Raw genomic sequence first — 22,800 nt, 5'->3', positions numbered from 1 at the left:
TTCTTTTAATCAGTCATATCCTAGCCCCTTGGCCCTTTTCTTTGAAGAGTCTTTTAAAGAACATGTTCCTAATGTTTTGTTGGGCTGCTGTACTGCATGAAAACATAGATGCTAGTTGTAAGGTTAGTTTTATTTTTACCCTTGAAAATCCCAGTAAAGTACCAAGCAAGCAGCCAAGAGGGGGTGGTTGCTCTAAGGTTCAATAGTGTACAAATTACATCTACTAGCAGCTTTATAACCTATATGCTAAAAGGATGCCATAATCAAGTTGACCTAAGAATAGGATCACATAAAGCAAGGCAAAACATTTGAAAGTAATGATAGAATATTTTAGAAATGTTTTAAGTAAAATAACTGATAAGAAGCATTCACTTAATGTAAATAATGTCTGTAAGGAAACGTGTTGTGTCAACTCTGCCAAAGAAGAAGGTAAAAGTGATCTGTTTTTATCATCCTAATTGTGAGGTATATAACAAGGAAATAAATAGGTAAAGTAAAAAAAAAAAAAATAATTTAAGTAAAAAGCAATCTACATTTCGAAAAGATTTTTTTTGGTTGATGGTAGGAAGGAGCAATTGTGTAATAACGGGGCATGGTTCAGTTAGAAGGGAAACATAATGATAAAATTAACTAGCTCTTTAACATGGCTGTCTTTCTTTGCCAAATATTCTTTAGCCCTCAAAATCTTGTTTCACTAAACAGAAATTTAACATCAGGACATGATTTTTCTGCTTACAGTTTCAAAATTGACACTATGACCAAAAGGCCTCCCCTCTCTTTCCTCAAGCCACTTTTTCAGATGCCTTTTCTGCAGCTTCCTCCATTTCTGTGATTCTCCTCTGGCTTTCTATACACAGGCACGGCCAATGTAATATATTTTGGTAGTCCCCATTGACCAGCACATCCCCACATAGCTCAGCTACCAGCATTTCACCATATAGCCTCTGTTCTTACTTCTACTGTTTTCTTGAATCCAGAAATGCTCACAGAGTAACATTTTTACTGGTAGGTTTAAGGCTCGGTCCTATAACCTCTACTTTTCCTGTTTAATCTTGCTGATTGCTTAGCTAGATAAAGCTAAGCCTAGGATGAGGCTGAACTGTGGTTAACTTTTGAAACCTTGGGCAGAAGAAACCTAGGTAAAGGACAGTTTAAGCCCAGAGTGAATTGCATGGACAGATATTCTGTTAAGCAACACTTCACACTAGGGATTGCCTTTGGGCCTGAGTTCACACGTAATTCATAGCATAGACATAAGCTAGTGAAGTCTAAGTGCCCAGAAAACAATGATAGGGCTGTTTCTGGTCATCAATTTCATTAGCTCCAGTATGTAAGCAAGAATCAGTGTTATACTGCTTTTAATCAAGAAATGGCCTTTCAATGAAGACTAGGAAGATAATCTTAAGCATAAACCAAACACATGCAACTAAAAAACAATACTGCAAAAAATTAATGGAATTGTATAAGCTTTTTGGAATCCTGTTGAAATAAACACCATAACACACCTATTTTGTCGTTAGGACATTATTGGTTACTATAGAAACATAAGGCTCCTTCTCTAGCAGTTAGTTTTTCAATAAACCAACTAGGATGGAAAAGTGCTGCCTGGCATGCAGAATCTCCAAAGAGAATGAGAGCTCTACAAATAAAGATGAAAGCAGTGTTTCAGATAGGAAAATGACAGCAGCCATCTTGTGACAAGAGCAGAGTATAGGAACCTCTTGGTATGCCTGAATACTACCAGCTCACAGCCCTCACAACTTTAAGTATGCTAAAACTGAAAGTTTCAATCCCTTCAAAATATCCAGGTGCACAAAATTATCAAACTGTAATTTTTAGCCATATATACACATCCAGTAAAAAAAACAAAACCGGCCTTGTACACTTCAGGGTAAATTTTAAACTGAACAGCCTTGGATGTGGGCTATGAAATACCTCTCTAGAGGCAGATTTTGTCAGTCAGAGATGAATGATACATTAGTAAATCCTGAGTATACTCCAGGAAATATCACCTGAGGACACAAAAAGTTATTCCATTTTGCTGCAAGGAAATGCCACTTATTGATGTATTCATAGACTCATCAAATGGTTAGGATTGGAAAGGACCTTAGGTGCCAAACGATGAAATCACTGTTAATGGCAGAGCAAGGAAAATTATCACAGCCAATCTCTATGAATTTTACCAAGACTAAGATGTTGTCCTAGTTTGAGCTGGGATAGTTATTTTTATTCCTAGTAGCTGGTGCAGTGCTGTGTTTTGGCTTTAGTCTGAGGTTAATGCTGATAACACACTGATGTTTTAGTTGTTGCTAAGTAATGCTTACCCTGATGAAAGACTTTTCAGTCTCTCATGCTCTGCCAGTGAGGAGGGGCACAGGAAGCTGGCAGGAAGCAGACAGGACACCTGAACCAAACCAGCCAGAGAGGTATTCCATACCACAGCACGTCATGCTCAGTATGTAATAGCCAGGCTGGTATATATACTATATATATCTATACCTCCCTCCTTGTTATTTCCCTTATTAGTATTATCTTGTACTTTAGTTATTAACCTGTTCTGTTCTTAAGCCATGGGTTTCACATTCTTTCAATTCATCTCCCCATCCCACCCAGATATACAGTACATAATATGCAAAATAGGACTATGAATTGCATTTGGGTATCTTTTACTTAAAACTTTCTACAGGATTTCTCCACAAGTAATGTTACTAAAGAAAATAAACCACATCAATTAGGATTTCTAAAAAGTCAGCTATTTTATCTGAATCAAGAAAATTAAGGTTTGGTTTTAATGTCCAAGATATTTTTATATCTGATTTTGACTTAAAAGCAAACATGAGGATTTCCTGTAATTGGGATAATTGGACTGTTGCTTTTCTTTACTGAGGGTACACGCTCGAAGAGAGATGCATTTCCATTATTTAAGCCACTGGTTTATGTAACGTTTATCTTCTTTCAATCATAACAAAAGAAAGAGCCACAATAGCGCAGTAAACATTATACTTGAAGCTGAATATAGAAATAGTAAAAATCCTATACCAATTGTGATATTGACATGGAACATAAAAAGCTTCTGCTAAACAAATTAACAAGTTTAAAAAAACCCCAAAAAGTTAAAAGCTCCTCTCCTTTACAGAAAAATTGATGAAGCAAGTTCTGTTTCCCATAATTTGGATGCACCCATGTGAACTGAATATATAATATATAATCAGATTCAGATAAACAAATTACAGCACTAACAAAAGCAAAGCTATGTCATGTAGTTTTTTTGGAATAGTTTGTAAGTACTTTATATGATGTAGGGGATGGATTTGGCTTGGGTCTACTACTATTTTTTTTTTTTTTTTTTTTTTTGTGGTTTAATGGAGAACATATTTAATACACCTAAAGCATTCTTTTGTGTTTATGTCCACACTGAAGATCAGGCCTAGATCAAGAAGGAAAATTAAGGTTTTTTTATTTGTTAGTTTTTACCATGTTCTCAACGAGAACCTAACACCAACTATTAAGGTGTGCTGGAATTACTGAGCTGTTCAGAAGAATGCGAAGCAGGAATGAGCTGTACCCCATCATGTTAAAGTTGTGCCTGCAAACGGCAAAGAGCTAAAAAAATAAGGTTTCTCAATCCACGAATCTTGAATTCTTCCATGTACAAATTCCATACAGGGAATTCCCTACAGCCTAGATCCTGCCTCAGTCTTCCTCATAGCTCTGATGTTCAATTGAACAAGTTCAGTAGAAGAAACTACCTCTGGGGAGCTTATCTCCAGGCAGATGACTTCTGATCACTGGGCTAAAATGTACTCCACAAAATGAGTAGCTCCAATGCTGTATGAGTGAAGGTGACTGGTTGAATGCCTGTATGTGCTCAGCACACTCAAGACAATTCACATTCAATGAACTCTGGAGGAATTTATTCAAAAAAGTCTCTTTTGGGAATTTTAAATGGTCATAAATGGCCAGTGAACATATGTCATGCAAAAACATCAGGTAAAAGGGAAAGTTACAGGTGAATGCCTCCACCTTTGTTAGCATTGAGGCAATTCAGAATGAGACTTCCATAGGTTCCAAATTCTAATTCATGAATCACACCTGAATTACAAGTCAATTCACTTCTTTATCCAAGTTCTCTGGTCACCCAGATTCCAGTATCTGAAGGCAAACTACAAGGATGCTGGAGAGGGACTCTTCATCAGCGACTGTAGTGGTAGGACAAGGGGTAACACATTTAAACAGGGGAAGTTTAGGTTAGATATAAGGAAGAAGTTCTTTACTGTGAGGGTGGTGAGGCACTGCAACAGGTTGCCCAAAGAAGGGGTAAATGCTTCATCCCTGGGAGTGTTCAAAGCCAGTCTTTCAGTGACATGGTCTAGTGTGCGCTGTCCCTGCCCATGGAAGTGGGGTTGGAACTAGAGAATCTTAAGGTCCTTTGCAACTCTAACTATGCTATGATTCTATGAAGAACAAAACATACTAAAATGTCATTTATCTATTAGATGCTATGCATCTCCCTTCCTGATACATTCAAATAATGTCTCTTGAAGTGCTTCTTAAAGACACCTAGTGTTCTAACTGCATTTGGCTTTCCTGGTCAATGTTAGTGGTAAATGTGCGGATGCACACTCTTGAGCAAAAAGCACAAACAGCTACAGTTCTTCCTAAATGACCCCATAACCAAAACACTTTTGATGTTCTGTAGTTTAATTCAACTGCTACCATACTAGTGAAGCAGCTAGAAAAATGTGTTATACACTCATGTCTCCCTGCTTGCAAGCATTACTGTATTTCAAAAGCTATTTCTTGTAAAACAATTTAATAATTTTCTCCTTGTTCTAACTTTAAACTGCCATCACATTTGTAATATTTATTTTTTCTCAAAATATTTGATAAGCAAGGAAATAAAGAAGCTTATAACAAAAACAGATTAAGCTAACATCCCTCAGCCTCTTGTAGTGCGATCACATTGTCATAATTGAAAGTAACTGTCAATTTTCTTCTAAAAGGCTAGGAAGAGATGCAAGTGCTTCAGAAGAAACACTGCAGAATAATGAATTAAAACCCATTCTGTTGAAATGTAGTTAGTGTTCATTTAAAAAAACCACAACCAAACAGAAAAGCCCAAGCAAAAACCCCACCCCACAGAAAAGCCAACTCTACATGTGACACCAGTGACGTTATCTGAAAAGTCAACTTACTTGAAAACATGAAGCTAGCAAATAAGTCTATACAAGTATATGACATATGCTTGCATGTTACGTCTCTTGGAGCTCACCCTGGATTATTTTTCAGTGGGTGTTTTGGTTTTTTTTTCTTTCTATGTTTGCTTTGCACACTTCATTAGATCTCTTCAGTTTCCAAGTTGACTTTTACTCTATTTATGAAAAAATATCTTTTTGTCTTTGACACTCATGGAAATGAAAAACAGTTTCTACTACCCATATTTATAAGCCAGATCATGCTGCCATTGAAAAGATTTAATAGTGTTATGTGCTATTTTGATAGGATTTTATTAATATTATAATAGAAAAAAAAAATTAATTTTCCTTCTTCCCAATTCATTATTGCTAGGTCTACTGACATGCTAGCCAAGTGCTAGCATCCCAACGTAATGTGAAGAGAGAATTCATTTTTTTGTTGTTTTTTTTCATATTGCATTAAAAGAACAAGAAACTTTTCTTCACAAGATTTCTCTGAATATTTTCACATTCCGAATAAAATATACCAAATAAGAGCAAATACTAGAACATCTTTCAATCCACCAGTAACACAACTTAAAATAGGGAAGGAGGAATGGGTTTCATTAAGTTCTGTTTTGTCAAATTACCTCACTTTCTATTTTAAGATCATTAACAGAGGAGGAAGGAGGCCAGGTAGATATCACCTATTCCATTCAGGGAAATTAGACACTTACATTTGAGCTTAACTTCTTCAAATTACTATTCATTTGAAACACAGCAACAGCAGAAACTTTTCTGAGGTCAAAATAATATAATTTCTGTAAGGGCATCTAAGGGCACACACAGTATAATATATAGACACTAATTATGTAATTATGCACTCCCAAATGCTGGCAAGTTATATGAAGGTGTACGAGTAGCAAGTTTTAATACTTATTAACATGAGACAGTATAAATAAGATCACTAGTTAAAAAAATACAACATATAAAGAGTTAAGACAATTGTTGAATGGTTGAACACACCTGTATTCTGAGGAAAACCAGTAAGAAAGAAAATAAGATTCTCATCTAAACAGCTATATTCAGTGCAGCAACAAAATGACACCCCATCTCCTTTTTCAAAATTTGCTTCGCTAAAGGCTGTTCTCATGAAAAGAGCAATTTTCTGTATTAATATACACAACATTAAAATAAAACTCCTTTAATTCCCCCACCATATTCATAGCATTTCCACTGCCTCCTGACCTTGACTCCAATCACATGCAATTTGACTACATATCAAAGGAAACTAGCTTCTACAAGACCCTCTTTAATGTTACCCAGCATTTCTCCTCCCAAGAGCTGAAAAGCTTCTTTCTTTTCTCTCACTGACTCAGGACTGCCAAAGCAGTACAAGGCTGTTCTTTACAAATCAATAAACAAGATCTGATGTACTATTCTTCTAATAACTACCAAAATCAGCCACTCACTATTCCTTTTATACTAGGAGATAAGGATGGATTTAACTAAGCCCACTTTGTGCTGTTAATGAGGAGCAGCTGGGGAGAAGGCAATTGATATTGTTCTCAGCTGCTGAACTTCAGGTTTAAGTCTTGAAATTTACTGAGTTCAAAGCACAGCAAAGGACAACTACTTTCCTGGTGAAAAGTTTGGTAATCTGAAATATTTTGAGAGTATAAAAATTAACATGTGTGCTTTTTTCCTATGTTAAAAAACAAAAACAAACAAAAATGTTATTCCTATGCATTTACAGCTCTTACAAAAACTAAATTCAAAATTACTGGGTCATGGCGAGCTTGTATACTTCAGCAGACTGAAATCTGAGTGACTTCATGTAATTCTCCTTTCAGTAAAAATGAAAAAAAAAAAAAAATCCTAAAATCTAGTAGGATACATGTATTGTACCTTGTCTGCTTTTTTTAATCTTCAGGTAAAACAAGAGAGTAAAATGTAATAAAAATTCAGGAAACATCTTAAAGCACTAGGCATAGAGCCTTAGAAAACTGTAAATAAAAGAACAATCTCCTTGACTTGATACGTCTACTGTGAATAACCAGCCATTGATTCTCAGGCTTTTGTTTTATAATCCTAAATCAGCAAACTTCAGGCTTTGTGAGTCTCTATACATAAGAAAAGAAAGTTAGGTCGTATATGGTTTAAATAACAAACATTCAAATTTAGAGGGAATAAATCAGTTGTAAACCCTGTGAAATCGTAGGAACAAACATCTTTGGGAAACAATTCTCTTAGAAAACATGACTTGTTTTGTTTTGAATTAAAGATACTCTGTCAGAGTGGCCTAGCATTTGACATCTCCACTGCTCCTGTAAAAGCTGTCACACATGCTGGTGGGGGATCTGCAAGGGAATTGGCTTTCACGCCACTGCACGTTCCTCATTTCCATTCATGTACTTTTTTTCAGTATAAAGTATTTTACAAAACTGGTATGAGCTGAGCATGGACTCAGCCTTTTAAAAGAAATTCCTATGCAGTCCCCCATTCTTGAACATTTTATTAACAAAGGTCTCAAATTCTTGACTTTCCAGCTACATTAATTCTCTTTCAATGCTGCTTTTGTATATAATTTAATCAATCTAAACCATTTTTCTGCCAGATTCCTTGTATAATTTTATTATGATAACTAGCAACTCCTTTTTTCACAAAACAGCATTGTGCAAATTAAAAAGTTTTGAATTCACAATTTATATTAGCTTCAAAAATATAAACGCCCACTGACACACCCACTGGATTCCACTCCAAGTGGGCTGCGGCTTGCCTAACCATATCTCCATACACTTGGAGAGCGCCTCTATATTCCTTTCAGGTTGCTTGTCTATACTTCCACTTTCTCTATAGTCTTTTTTTATGTTTGAGTTCTGCCAGGAGATCCTTACAGGACCATGGTGATCCATACAGGCCTCCTGGCATTTTTGCCTGCCTTCCTGTTCTTCAGGATGGACCAGTTTTGAGTTTGCAGGGAGCAATCCTTTGGTACCAACCAACTTTCTTGGACCTCTCTTCCTTTGAGGGCCTTATCCTTATTCCAAGCAGATCCTTGAACAGGCCAAAGTCTGCTCTCCTGAAGTCCAAGACTGCCTTCAACCTTCATTTCCCAAAAAGCCCTTCCTTACTTGTGAGCATGAGGTCCAGCAGAGCATGTCTTCATTGGCTCCTCTATCAGTTATGCCAGAGAACTTTCATCAGTGCTATCCAGGAACTTACAACATATTGCTTATGACTTGCCATGTTGCCTTCCAGCAGATAATAAGGCTGGTCCCCTATGGGGACCTTGGCCTGGGCCTGTGAATATGAGGCTACTTGTAGTTATCTGTAAAGGGTCTCAACCCATTTTTCTTCCTGGTAAGGTGGCCTATCGCAGACACCCACCACAATGTAACCCATACTGCTCTGCTCTTTAATCCTCACCCCTAAGTCCTCAGCTGGCTCCTTTTCTAACCACATCATTCCTACTTTAAAGCTCTTCCTTATGTATATTCTGTACAGCCCCATAAAATGTACTTAGGGTTTTGACTACACAGACTGACAGATTCAGTGATTTCTGTTTTGCCTTCAGCATAAAGCTGAAAGTATGTACTATTAGTTCAGTATTGTAAGCTGGGGAAAAGAGAAACTAAAATGTATATGCTACCCTGAACCTCTGGAAGCCTATTGATCTTAAAATGAATCTAACTTTGATGCAGTTTGACATTTTCAAAGTCGATGTGAACTGGGCACCTGCAACTAGGGATAGAATGTGTTCTGTAGTAAGTAAGCCCATCTAGTATGGAGGTCAGCATGTCACATACTCCTTCTGACATAAAATCTTACTTCTGAGATCAAGGCACCTGCAGAATATATGCTTTGAAAGGCACATAAAATTCCTCCTCTTTTTCTTTCTTTTTTTTTTTTTAATAACAGTATCCGTCAGGATTACTCATAATCCATAAGACTTTTAGGTGGTATACTGTGATCATCTCTAGGCACCATAACCAAGAGACGTGGTTCAATTGGAGAGAGCCTGAAGAAATGAGTTATGGTGACCTACAACAAAGGGTTGAGTGAGCAATTGCAGTTAAAACTGAGGAACAGAAGTCTCAGAAAATCAGGAACCAGGCACAGATCTGAAATGCTAGTTAGTCTTCTCTTTTCCTACTATGAATATAGGAATTTCTGCTGTTTCTGTGGTGTAATAGATTGTATTTAATTGTGCTGAAAACACAGGACATTTGGGTTGTGAATTATAAACTGTGATGAATGATAAGAAAAAATTCTGCCAAGTGCTTTCCATTTTATTTATGTTAAATATCATAGGCAACCTATATATGAAGATACATACTTTTCAATCATTCTGTTAGGAAATAGAGGGAATGAGGAGAAACTTATTTTACAAATCTTAGGAAGAACAGAAAGGGAATTCTTTAGAGCACAAGCCTCAGGTTTTTTACCTCTTATGCAATGTGCTTTTGTACCAAATATAGAGGAAATCCTAATTCCCCAAACCAGAAATTCATATTATTGGAAGGGGAGAGAGGATGGAATGTAGTCTAATACAAACTATTCCTAAAACTGAAGATACGTACTATTTAATGAGTAATGTAGATATGGAAACATAAAGTTCATAATATTTCCTAAGGTTAAGCCCTACTGTCACTTAAGAAGATTTTAATTTGTTGTTTTGGGTTTTTTAATTTTCTTCTTCCCTCTTTTTTCCCTATTAAAGAAAACAAAATCATGTTGCACTAAAAATGCCATTTGTTTCTGAAAGGTCAATTAATATACACAGTTTTTGTGCCAAGGGGAATATATCTTTGGCACTCAGGGAACTATAAGTAGAATGGCATGCAAGAAATGTTTTGTTTTATAGCTGTCCCAGAACATACGCCTATGATTTCCTGTATCAGTTGAGCATCACCAATGAAGATTATTCTTTTATAGTCCTAGTTACCTTCTCTCACTTTCACTGATCTTTTCTCGTATTACTTTTATTGCCCCTTTTCCGCAGATCTGTGAATAGCCAGTGCCGTTACTAGCATTAGTTTTCAGAATAACTGCTCACAACTGCAAATAAGAAGCTCATAGCCCTGACCTGTATTTTATACAGGTTATTTCTAAAAGCAGCAGAGGCTTCATTCAGTGTTGTCTTTACTCAGAACTACTTTTACCTGATAACAATTCTGAAGTATTTTCTCACCTTTAGCTCCCTTCCATTTGTATTGCCCTCTGAGTTCTTCGGGATTATCATTTTCAAGATATAATAATATTCAAGAGACTTCAATTTTCAGTCCCGTCTTTTTCACCATTTTAATTTTTTGTCTCTCTCATTTGTTAAGTATCTTCATTCTCTTTTATAATTTCAAGTTACACTTCAAAACCCATGTCACTACCTCAAATGCAATGAAAATACATTTTTTATACATATGTAGTAAACCTATCAATTTTATCTAATAATGTTTATAAATAAGTGCTGAAAAACTACTTAGACCGAGCATGCTGCTCCATATGTAATACCATGCAAAATATATATGGGGGAGACTAAGTGAGATTTATCTGTCCTAACTCAGGAGTCCTATAATGAGACAGCTAAATCAGCATTCACTGATCAGAAATTAAGAGAAATATGTATTTCCTGAGAAAATTCTTCTCACATTAGGACAGACATCTCGGAATAATCCTCTAAAGATATTTATGATTTTTATGAAGTTAAATTTTCCTAAGTGAGTTTTAGTGCAAAGGAGGAAGATTCTTGGGAAGACTGACAGAAGGAATACATGGAGGAAGAGGAATATAGGGGAGCACAGGAGAAGGTAAGGCAAAAATGCTCTTTACTGGGAAACATGATAGGGTAATAATGCATAATAATGGATTCTAAGTGCAACAGCAGTTACTCCCAAACATTCCCTAAACAGATCACCTATTTGGTTTCCTTTTTAACTGTACAGGGTAAAACCAGTAAGGTGATGTCAGTAGGGAAACTTTCATTAGTTTCATTATTTGCTTATTTCATCCATATTCTTACAACTGGCAATCTCAAGAGTATAATACTCTGTTTCAAGATGTTTGCTCTATTAAGTGCTAACACAATACAAAAAGTAAAGCTTCATTTTATGAGATTACTGACTCCATGGATTAAACAAACTTTTATATGTTGTTCTTGTCCAATGAACCATTTGAAGATGGCCTCTCATTCTCTATGGATTCTGCAGAATGTTTTAAATCCCAGCAGCTGCTCAAGCTTGGGAGTATCCATAAGATCAGTGCTTAAAGCTCCCTGTTGTCTGACACTTCTTTCTACACAACTACAGCTCCTGATTTTGCACAATAGCCTCTTTTACTCCCTGAACGAGACATGCATATAGCAAACTGAAAGATAATAAAATGACTCAAGGCAAACAAAAATTCAAGTGGAAACAATTGCTGATAAGATTGATACTACACTGATTGAAGATAATGGCAAAGCTCCTGTAATAGTATGATGTGACTTGTGAGAGGAGCTGCCCTCATCCTCCAGTTTATGCTTTCAAATCTGTGACTTAATTTCAAGTGACATGAAAGCAAAACCTAAGTAATGTATATATCCCATACCACAAAACCACAATGGTACAGAACTCTAATTTCAACTGGAAGATACATTCTATTATTTCCAGAGTTTAATCTATTTGAGAAGAATAAGTGTTTATCTTTAAAAAAAACCCCAACAAATAAACAAACAAACAATCCCACCACCTGTTTATGGAGGCTGTGGAATGGTATATAGTGAAGGTTAAGGGTTGTACTCATGAAGGATCACAGTATATGCGTGCATTGAAGAAAACCATTACTTCATGTGTCAAAAAAAGCAGCGCACTATCACATAGTGCACTTGGTAAGTGCCATAAATTTTATTCAAGTAATTCCAGTAATGTTACATGCAAAATTCTTTTTTAATCTTTTATAAGCCCTCTCTTTGGAAAACTGAATACCCTATTTACCACTGTGAACCTCTGAAGATCTCAGATGAAACTAAAATCTTTGAAAATGGCTTTTTTCAGTCCCCAGATCTATCCACTTCACAGAGTCACATTCTCCCATGAGCAGAGGGAGGTTTTTTCATTCCCAATGGAACAAAGCTCCAAGCTGCAGGCCTGCAGGAAGCTGGAATTAAAGCTATGATATTTTGTGTTTCCAGGAAAAATGGAACTGGTCTATACTGGCTCCTGACATTTCACAGACTTCATATTAGTGCAAACTTTAAACATACGTTTTCTGTGTATCAGTTTAAAAACAAATGCAACAAACTCTGGAGCAATAATATCTTGAAGAGCTGTTAAAATGCATTTGTCATCTGCACAACTTCAAATATGAAAGATAACCTTTAACCTCCAGATAATGTCACATTTTGAAAAGCACTGTTGTTTATTATTGAATACCATAAAAATCTCAAATTTACCACCTCGTTTTCACAGCTATCTGTAGTTCATCACTCCTTCTTCTTCTTCCCCACCCCCCCCCCCCCCGAGTAAATAATTTATTTCTGTTTAGGCTTGCTGTATTACTCATGTGTTTCTAGGAGCAGAGACTTGGGAAATTCTAAGAATAGAAGTGATCTTGGGGAATTAAGACCGTAAGAAAGACAGAGACCCTGAGCAACGCTGACATGGAGTGCAATGCAACTGTTTGTGAATCAAGGAACAATAATAGGAGAGAAGCAAAGATAAGATTTCCAAAGAGTCTAAAGCTAGCCTCAAAACCCGAATTTACAGTATCTGTATAGTGGCACCATATAATACGCTGGCAGGCAATTTAATTCACAATTACAAAACTTCCATTTATTAAGTCAGAAAGCCTTTCTGAATACCTAACTTAGAAGCTATTGCTATCACAGTGACAAGTTGACATGTCACCTTCAGTTAGGCAAATAAAGAAACAAATGAGCATTCTCTTGAAAAAATAACCTGTTTATGAAAGACTTAATTATGAAGGGCTTGCTCAAGAAAGGATTCCACAAGACAAAAAAGAAAAACCATTCTTACAACTCATAAAACTTAAAAGTGATATCTATGAAATGTCCTCATTATTTCCATAACATGCTTTTAAAAATCAGTGAAAGGCCATCTTAAAACCATGTGTACAGTTTAAGAAATAAGGATGGACTTGGTTCTACTTTCAGTAAAATACACGATGAACCTACTATTTGCTTTAGTGTTATAAGATCATATGTCATACTTTTCTATAAAATTTCATTAACACTTCTGAGATTGAAATTTATTCTCAGGGATTACAGAAGGTAAAAAAAACCAACCCCAAAACAACACTACCTGTATTTAACAATAGAAATGTTCACTTGTCTATTAGGTAAGATAGGATTATCTAATCACAAAATCAAATGGATGTCATTAAAATTAGGTGAGCAGTCCCATTGTCCAAGGGACAAACATGCATTGTGTTTGTATGGCAAGGTTTGGTAGTGGTGGTGGTGGGGTGCTGCAGGGGTGGTTTCTGTGGGAAGCTGCCAAAAGCTTCCCCCATGTCTGATAGAGCCAATGCCAGATGGCTCTAAGATGGACCCACTGCTGGCCAAGGCCGAGCCCATCACTGATGGTGGTAGCACCTCTGGGATAATATAGTTAAGAAGGGGAAAAAGAAAAGAGAAACTGCAGCTGGAGAGAGGAGTGAGAATACACAAGAGCAACAGCACTGCAGGCACCCAGGTCAGAGAGGAAGGAGAGGGAGTAAGTGCTCCAAGCTGTTCCACTACAGCCCATGGAGGTCTATGGTGGAGCAGATATCTACCTGAAGCTCCTGGAGGACCCCATGCTGGAGCAGGGGGATGCTCAAAGGAGGCCATGACACTGTGGGAAGCCTGCACCAGAGCATGTTTGGTGGCAGAACTTGTGGCCCTGTGGGAGACCCACACTGGAGCAGTTTATGAAGAACTGCAGCCTGTGGGAAGGACTCATGTTGGAGAAGTTCATGAAAGACTGTCACCTGTAGGAGCGACCCCATGCTACATTAGGGAAAGTGTGTGAGGAGTTCTCTCCTGAGGAGGAAGGAGCGGCAGAGACACGTGATGAACTTACTGTGAATCCCATTTCTGTCCCCCTTTGCTGCTGGTGGGGAGCACGTAGAGTAAATCGAGAGTGAAGTTAAGCCTGGGAAGAATGGAGGGGTGGGAGGGAGGTGGTTTTTAAGATTCGGTTTTGTTTCTCTTAATCCTACTCTGATTTGATTAGTAATAAATTAAATTAAATTTTTTTCCCCAAGTTGAGTCTGCTTTGCCTATGACTGTAGTCGCTGAGTGCTCTCTCCTTGTACTTATCTCAACACATTAGCCTTTTGTTATACTTTTCTCTCCCCTGGACAACTGGGGATGGGAAATGATAGAGAGGCTTTGGTGGGTACCTGTGTCCAGCCAGGGCCAACCCACCACAATACATCAGGATGGCTAGAAATCTGGAGGCAGAAATAAGTTTATGTAAGCTTTTTCACAAATTAATATAAAATAAAAATAATAAGATCATCTGTAAAAAGCAAATGAAATCAGGTTTGTTCAATATACTATTTGCTGCAATGAGTAAATACATTTGTATGAGATATGCAAAGGAATTTCATGCTGCACTGAGTCATTTAGAAATTATTAACTAACAAGCAGAAGTTTACAAATGGAAAATATAAATATTTAACTGGGTTTTTTTTTGTGTTCATACTTAATTTTTTTAGCTTAATGAAAATCCCAAGGAATAATATTGTGGATGCCATTCAACTCTGAAACCTTCCTGTCCTAGTGTGTTAGCTTTTGTCTGTCCATTCTGTATCAGTAATGACAGTCCTTATTTTTAGTACTACATAGATGAAATTTTGTTTCTGTTATAATAAACATATGCCTATATGACAGATTTTTGTTGCTCCATGTATTGTTTTACTTGCTCTGTTTGTCTTTTAATATAATTTAGTTACATACAGTAGGGTTTTTAGGCCTTTTTCAATGTAACTGTAAAAAAAAAATGTAAAACCTCACTGTAGGAAGGATTTTCCTTTTCCCTTATCTTTCTCTCAAGAGAATCCACTCTCTCTGTTTTCTGCAGATCCTATTAGGTCTTTTCTACCCTGATAGGTGTTTTCACAACCTCCATAGCATTCCCCCCCCAGTTTCAGGAAAAACCTAAACTCTTAGTCAACCAAGCCTAAGACAGAAGCCGTTATTTAGACAGTCTATTCAGTCAATAACTCCACCATACAGTATGATGCCTCTGAACAAACAAGTGCTTTGATTACATACTGCTGGAATAGCAATGCTGGCCTACAGTTGTGTGTCTGTAACTGCTTTCTGGCTGCAGAAACCAGATTCCATTCTGATGATCTGTAATTGCTTTTGACTGGGTAATTTTTATGCTTTAAAGTTGCCAACAGTGTCAGACATGAGGCTCTACTGTAGCTACAAATCCCAAAGTGAACTTTCAAAACTCCAGTTTGAGAAACTAATAGAAGAGTTGCTGAACTGAACAGGGTGCAGTTAGACTGAAAAATTTGGTAGGAAACCCACATGGTCAAAATTTCCAAGCCTGCATTTTGGAAAAAACATCCACAGTAGAACTGGGGCTGCATTTAGTTTTAAAATATATGTCCTTGTAGACCATTCCATGGCATTTCCCTAAGGACATCCACTCTATCTGCGTGTTTCTAGTTCAGCTGCCCATATTGCATTTTCTTATTATTTAGATTTTGGCTTGTACAAGGGAAAACAATCATGCCAATCAGGGAGAAAAAAGGGAAAAATGGAACAGCTGTGAAACCGTGAATAAAAATCTTGTACTGTTTATATTCATCATATGAGAGAACAACTGACAGGATCATGTATCTGAAGGGTATAGAATTTGGTAAAGGAAAAATACAACTTTATAGGCTTGTGTGAGCAAAGTGTGCTAATTTTATAATGTTTCAGATTCTTTTGAAATGTAAATTTCCAAAGCAATGCACAGAATTCTTAAGAAAGAGACATGTCATTTTGGCTGTGACTTCCACTTCCAATGCCAACAAGAAGCTCCCTCATCTGATCTCCCCATTCTGCTCTCCCTCCTCACCATTGCCAATGCCCTGTTAGATTCTGCTTGGGCTCCCGTCATTTGAACATATATCACTGTTTGAAGTTATTCTTCAGAGTTATAAGCGTTCTTCTATTTTTTTTTTTCTTGTCCTCTCTCCTGTGTTTCCTTTCTTTTCTCACTAGTAGTCATCCCCCCATCCCTGCAAACATTCAAGGTCAGGGTGACGGTCTCTGAGTAACCTGATCTAGTTGAAGATGTCCCTGCTCACTGGAGGGAGCTTGAAGTAAAAGACCTTTAAAAGTCCCTCCCAACCCAAACCATTTTATGATTCTATGATTCTATAACCTCCAGATTTAAAAAATGCACTGCCTCACAGCAAGCCATGTTCTCCTTTATGTTCTTTAAAGTGTGGCCAAAAGTAAAGCTGAAAAAAAAAATTTCCAGAATCCCTGTCATGACAGCAAATTACAGGTTAGGCTTCTTAAAAAATTTACTTTTCTGCCCACTCCAATTGATTTTTCTTTGGATAATAGGATGTTTCATTTCTGACCAGTGCAAATATAAGAACTCCAACTGTGGCTCAGGTGTTTCTGTTTCATGAAATCCACATGAATCAATATTTTGACTGCAATACCTACTAACCAAACTTATACTACTGTTTCCTGTGCTGCTTAGAAATAAGTCATGACAATCTGTGATTTTTTTCATATTTTTTTGTCTTTTGTGGCAACCTGAAACACTTCCACACAATTGGTAAAACCTTCAAAGTCTGCACACAAGCAGTTGTTGGATTTAAAATAATATGGCAGGTTTTTTCCCAGCCATCCATCTGTTCGCCTGTTGTGATAGCCTAATACTGCAAGAACAAAATATATACCTGTTTGTCAGCTCTCAAACATATTTTTGTTTCCCATGTTGTTAGAAGATGTTTTGATATGTGTTCATAAAAATATGCATAGGAGTACATGTATACAATAACTTCTTTCCTACCCAAATCATCCCAAAAATTGAATTATTCTGCCTATGGTTAGAAGACTTTATAAAAAACATGGTCTGCTTAAGTACAGTATATCTAAAAGGTACAGAACATTGGTGAGCAACAGAAAAATTAAAATTCAGTTGTGGTTGCTTCAATAAGACTGCCAGAAACACAAAATCATTCTTGTGAAGCCATTTTCTAACTAGCAAAAGTCTGAACTGCCAGAAGACCCCTGAAGGCCTGGTGAAATATAAAACCTGTGAAAACTGGTGAAATAGCACATCTTTAAAACAGTTGGGGGTGTGTGTGCGTGAGTGTTTTTTTCATATCCAGCTGCACAAAGTTTAACACACTGAATTAAGGAAGCACAAGCAAATTCACTTCCAGAGAACTAATTCACCCCAGACCAACACTGTCTCCTGTTTTTCATCCAGTAGAGGTTTAGCATCATTGACTATGCATTTACACAGTACATAGTCATGACTACATCCCTCTAAAGCTGCAAAGTGAGGTATATCCAGAGAGTTATAATTACTCATTTGCGTCTGCTTAATGGTTCAAGACAGAATCAATAACACTGGAAAAGTGAGGAGAGCCTTTAAAGTTAATTAGGCTGTCAAAAGATGTAATTTTAATATAGACAGTTTTTTCTAGTTTTAAAATTTTCAAAACAAAACCTTGGACTTGTTCAAACACTGTTCACTAGAGAAAATGCATTACTAATCTTGACTCCTACCTCAGCAAAACCATTTTGCCTGCCAGGTTTCTGTCACTGTTATGAGCACTTGTAGTTGTTTAACAACAGAAGTGGGCTTTGCTTATTAATTGGGAAAGCATTCACTATCTCTTGTGCTGGCAGTAGCATTTCTTCCCTAATAGATGATGTTAGCTATAGTATCTATATGCAAAATGTTCTGGCCTTAATCTTTAAGAATTCTAGTGATTGTAAATGCAGATTGAAAGATCCCTTTACAGGTTTCCTTGCATACCAGGATATATTAACTACATAATATTAGAACAGTGGAAGTCATGTTCTATAAATTGGATTTCGTACACTACAAACTTATTTTCTTAGGATACCAAGACAGTTCTCATCATAAGATTATATTAGGTCTGTCTGTTGGCCAAACTATGATCTTAGAAGCAAAGAATGAAGGACTAAATACTTAGTTAAATGCCTGCTATTAAGCAGTGAGGACTAACAAGATCAAATGGAACAGCAGTAAAGAACAGAGAAATAAAAATCTTGCTGATCAGACCACCTTTTGTAAATCCAAATGAGACTGTATAATTTTGTAAACCCAAAGCATTACTGAGTAATCAGACTTGAATATTACTTATTATTTAAAAGACAACACAAAATACATATCACAATAATTTGTAACTGAGCACTTGCTTCATATTTGGTAGAAAGGAAAAGCTCTTTGAATTCAGCAGTGCTTCAAAGCTATTGAATAAGCTGCAGATTTGATGCCTCTTTCCTGACCTTTCTGGGGTTCAACAGTATGTTAAACATTGAAGCTTAAAAAATGCTAAGTGCCAGAAATGCCTTGGCATCTTCCTTTGTGATGTGGGATAAACATTCTTGATATTATGGTACAGAAGAAATGCACTCCTTTGGAATATTACTGTAGAAGACACTATTATTATTACTATCTAGATGTGCTCTATGCCAATCAAGTAATACAAAAGATTTGAATGTGAACTCCTTGTTAGCAAACAGCCTTTAAAAATAAGTGCATATTTTGTTAGAAAGAGCACAATTGACGCCAGCTTCTGGATTTGTGAGTTTATAGCTCTAACAGTCTGCAGACATTACATCAACTATCAGGGACACTGAAACTACAGCAACAACAGCAGCACCACTTGTCTCGTAAGTTAGCCGAGTACGCTGATCATAATGATGTTGTTCATTACTTCAGACTTTCTTCTGAACAAGTTATTTTGGTTCATTTAGAAGCACTTCCTACATCTGAGAAAACTGTCTCATGAATTCATAAACCTAATATCCTACCCAACTTTCTGTTTTACGTATTACATATGCCTTCATGGAAAATTACTCTCTTACGGTTACTTTCCTGACCACTTTAATACATTGCAATCAATCTTCCATTCAAAAAACCTGCTGTATGACAAATAAAGAATTTCAACTACAGAAAATAAAAGTACAGAAAGACTGTCCACCATTTATCCAAAATCCATTATTTAGTCAATAATTCCCATCATCTGGCTAGGAGAAGGAAATCAGGTAATGCTCCCCAAATAAGATCTGAGATGTTGACCAGCTTAGAAGTAAGTGTTTGTGTGGAAGTCTGCTAAATTAGTTTTTTGCTGTTTGGAAAAGAAGATAGTATTGAAAGTTTGACAGATAGTTAAATTCACTCCAACACTTCCAAGAAAGCTCTTTTTTTTTTTTTTTTTTTTACATCTAGACAGCAAGTGCTTTATTTCATGCATATTATTTTCTTTGACAATGTAAATAGTCTATATTATGCACACCACTTTTCATTTATAGTGGTAAAGCTGAGCAAGCTCAAAATGTGGTTACATTACCTGGAACATAAAATTAACATGTAGAGAAAAAAATGAAACAGAAATTAACATTATTTTTAAAGGCCCTTTTGTATTTCACTTAGATAATTTCAAAAGTCTTCACACTTAGAAAATTATATAAAGTAAAAAAAAAAAAAATAAAATAGCAGCTTAGTTGTTCTGTCCTAATGACACTTTCAGTTTTTACAAAAGATTTAATTACGAAATTCTTGAAGTAGTGTTGGTTTTGATGGCAAATTTGCTTTTTCCTAAAACAATGAACAGGAGAGTATTAAAAGTTCTGCATGTATGTGTAGTTATCCTGATGGAAAGGATGAAGTTGTGGGACAGAGACCATAATATTCATGTATGTAATGAAAAGCAAACCTGAGTCTTTCTAAATGCCAGTCTGTATTTTGTGTTTACTTTAAAGACCATGTGAAATGGCAGTACTAATGCAAATCCCAAGAAGGAGGACTGGAGCAATCAAGTGCAGCTTCTCATTGTTTATTTGTCAGTATGGAATAGATTAAGATAAACAGGTATCTCGAGGATGCAGGCAAATGGTGTTGTTTGCTTTGTCTCAAATTTATAATCTGAGAGTTATGATACTGGAAGGACTTGAAGTCCTTGTACATTTTCTTCTATTTTGTTGTACAGATCCTAGCATTCTGTAAAGCGCACTGCAGACAAAAAGATGAAGGAAGTCTAATGAATGATACTCAGATTAAAAGAATCAATGAAAATATCCAGCTGTGCTACAAATGCTTCAAGTTACCATTTATGCAACTGATGCATGCAATAGGTGTTGGGAAGGAAAAGAAAATTATTATGAACGGTCTCTTTGGCAATGCATCAATGTAATTCACTTTTCAATTGTAAGGGAAATGTACGGCAGTAGAAATAATTTGAATTAGAAGAAAGCATATGCGACCGGAAATTCTGCGTGCTGTCACTTGGAGATTGTGATCATAGGTATAGGTTCAGTAAGGGAAGCTAATTGGAATTGTTGGGTCATGAAAAGAGATGGACACCCAATGCAGAGTTTCAATTAAATAGCTGTGCTGTAATGATGTGTAGTGCTCCAGCCTCTCTTCGCCTCTCCATGTTTCTCAGAGCAGAGTGGGGAACCAGGGAGAAGCTAGATGCTGTGCTGGAAATGTGTGTGATCCTATGAAAGACTCCAAAAGTATTAAATTCTCTTGGGTCCCTTCTCTCCTCACAGGACCTGCTCTCCTACTTCTTACACCTCTGACAACACAGAAGCTTGCAGACGCAGAACTCAAGTAGCTTTCCATGTGCTTTACAACTAACCCAAACACACCTGTGCCCTGAAAAGTCTTGCCAGGGGTAGTTTTGTAGTAGTACAAGCTAGCAACAGTATGACATTGAAAAAAGGACAAAAACTGACATGGAATATAAACAAACCAGCACCAACACATACGAGAATAGAAGAATACTTCTTCCACCATCATTCATAGGTTGAGATTTCAGATGTCCAATCCTGGTATAAAATCCATAAACCAGAATAAGTATTTAGAAGGAAAAAAACCCCTTCCTGCTATTTGAAAAGAAAAGTTGTTAGAAATCTAGCAGATGCCTAAATACATCTTTAAAAAAATTGTTATATTCTCTTATTTAAGAACCTCAAACAGGAAGAATAATAAATTATAGTGACTATCCCAATAAATTTTCAATTAAATAACTAAATTAATGTAGAGACATTTAATTATAGTTGAACTAGTTTTTACAAATGCAGTTAATTAAGATGCTATCTAAAATTAAAATCTCACCCAAAACCCTTTTACATTTCTGCAGCTCATCTGATACAGACATAATTAAAATTCTAGAAGTTCACCTATGCATCAAATACTAGGGAAAAAAAGAATCGAAACCACAACCAAAACTTGCTGAAGTAGTTTGAGACACTGCTGCTTTAATGGGATTTATACAATCCTCATAGTGGGAAGGCAGCACACACAGAAACCTCAGAAAAAAATCTAGGTTTTCAAATATGCACAGACTTATTCGTTTAGTGTAACAGGCCAAGAACCGCTACTTGATTTTCTACAAGTGAAGGAGAATGGATTGACATGACCAGGAAACAGGGAGATAAATCCTGCTGACTTTGTATGTACCTTCCACGGAAACAAACAGGACCAAATATAGGTAAGGCATGCAGCACTTGCACTTATATTCAAAAGCAGATATGGACATCCTATCAGAGGGGCAAATTGCTTTTTCTTAACTGGACTACCTCTGATCTTTTGGTGGTCTAAATGATCCCTCTCTTTTTCCTGATCTTTTACTGACTGATTTCTTTCTTGGTCAGGCCCAGGCTCAGCTGTTTTAGTGGTCAGTTAAATACAGATCTATTCCCCACATGAGAGTATCTCAAAATCACCACACTTGTTTTACATGACAAGTAGACATTCACATGAACATTTTAGGTATTGGCTGATCCAAAGAAAGACATGTCCAGACAGCTGGGAGGTCTATCATTGCATTATTTAGGGTAAATCTTTTAGGGTAAATTTTACTTAGTAAAATCTGGAGAATGTATGCAAATAACAAACGCAGTAAAAATACATAGAAGCATGAAGACTGATCAACATGTGCTGATCTATCATTCTGCAGACACTTGAATCACCCTTCTCTTACCTTTAGCTTGCAGTGCAACAAGACCCTGGCAAATTGTTATAATCTCCTCTAACCCAGATATCCATTTTAATCAAAAAAGGCGTGGCAGACTGGAATTCATACAGCAAGGCTGAACTGTCATCCTATTTGCTAAATACACAGAGTATGTAGCTAAAGGGTTGAAATGGTTCAAACTTTTATTATCTCCAGAAGATTACATTCCAGCATTAATATGTGACAAGAAAAAATTATGAGACTGCTTTAAAGAGCTTTAGAAGTCTGCTTAGAGCATATCTGTATCTTTCACTAACTGTGGTCTTAAGAGATTTCTTGGCAAAAGGTTGTGATTCGTAAAACTGCCATGACTAATAGCCTACCTCACCTGCACCTTACATTGCCTTTTTCCTCTCTCCATCCTTTTCTTTTCTTATGTTAGATTATATTTTTTTTC

The 22,800-nt window shown here is 36.5% G+C and overlaps 1 protein-coding gene across 13 annotated transcripts in view; it reads right to left on the bottom strand.

Moving 5' to 3' along the window:
• Window positions 1–22,800, bottom strand: part of DMD (dystrophin) — a 1,176,091-nt gene that overhangs the window by 133,464 nt on the left and 1,019,827 nt on the right. The gene's annotated exons all lie outside the window — the stretch shown is intronic.

Source organism: Lathamus discolor, chromosome 4 (assembly GCF_037157495.1).
Source record: "Lathamus discolor isolate bLatDis1 chromosome 4, bLatDis1.hap1, whole genome shotgun sequence".
Classification (NCBI taxonomy): Eukaryota; Metazoa; Chordata; class Aves; order Psittaciformes; family Psittacidae; genus Lathamus; species Lathamus discolor.
Note: the sequence above shows the minus strand (reverse complement) of the source record. Positions and strands in the feature narration are given on the sequence as shown.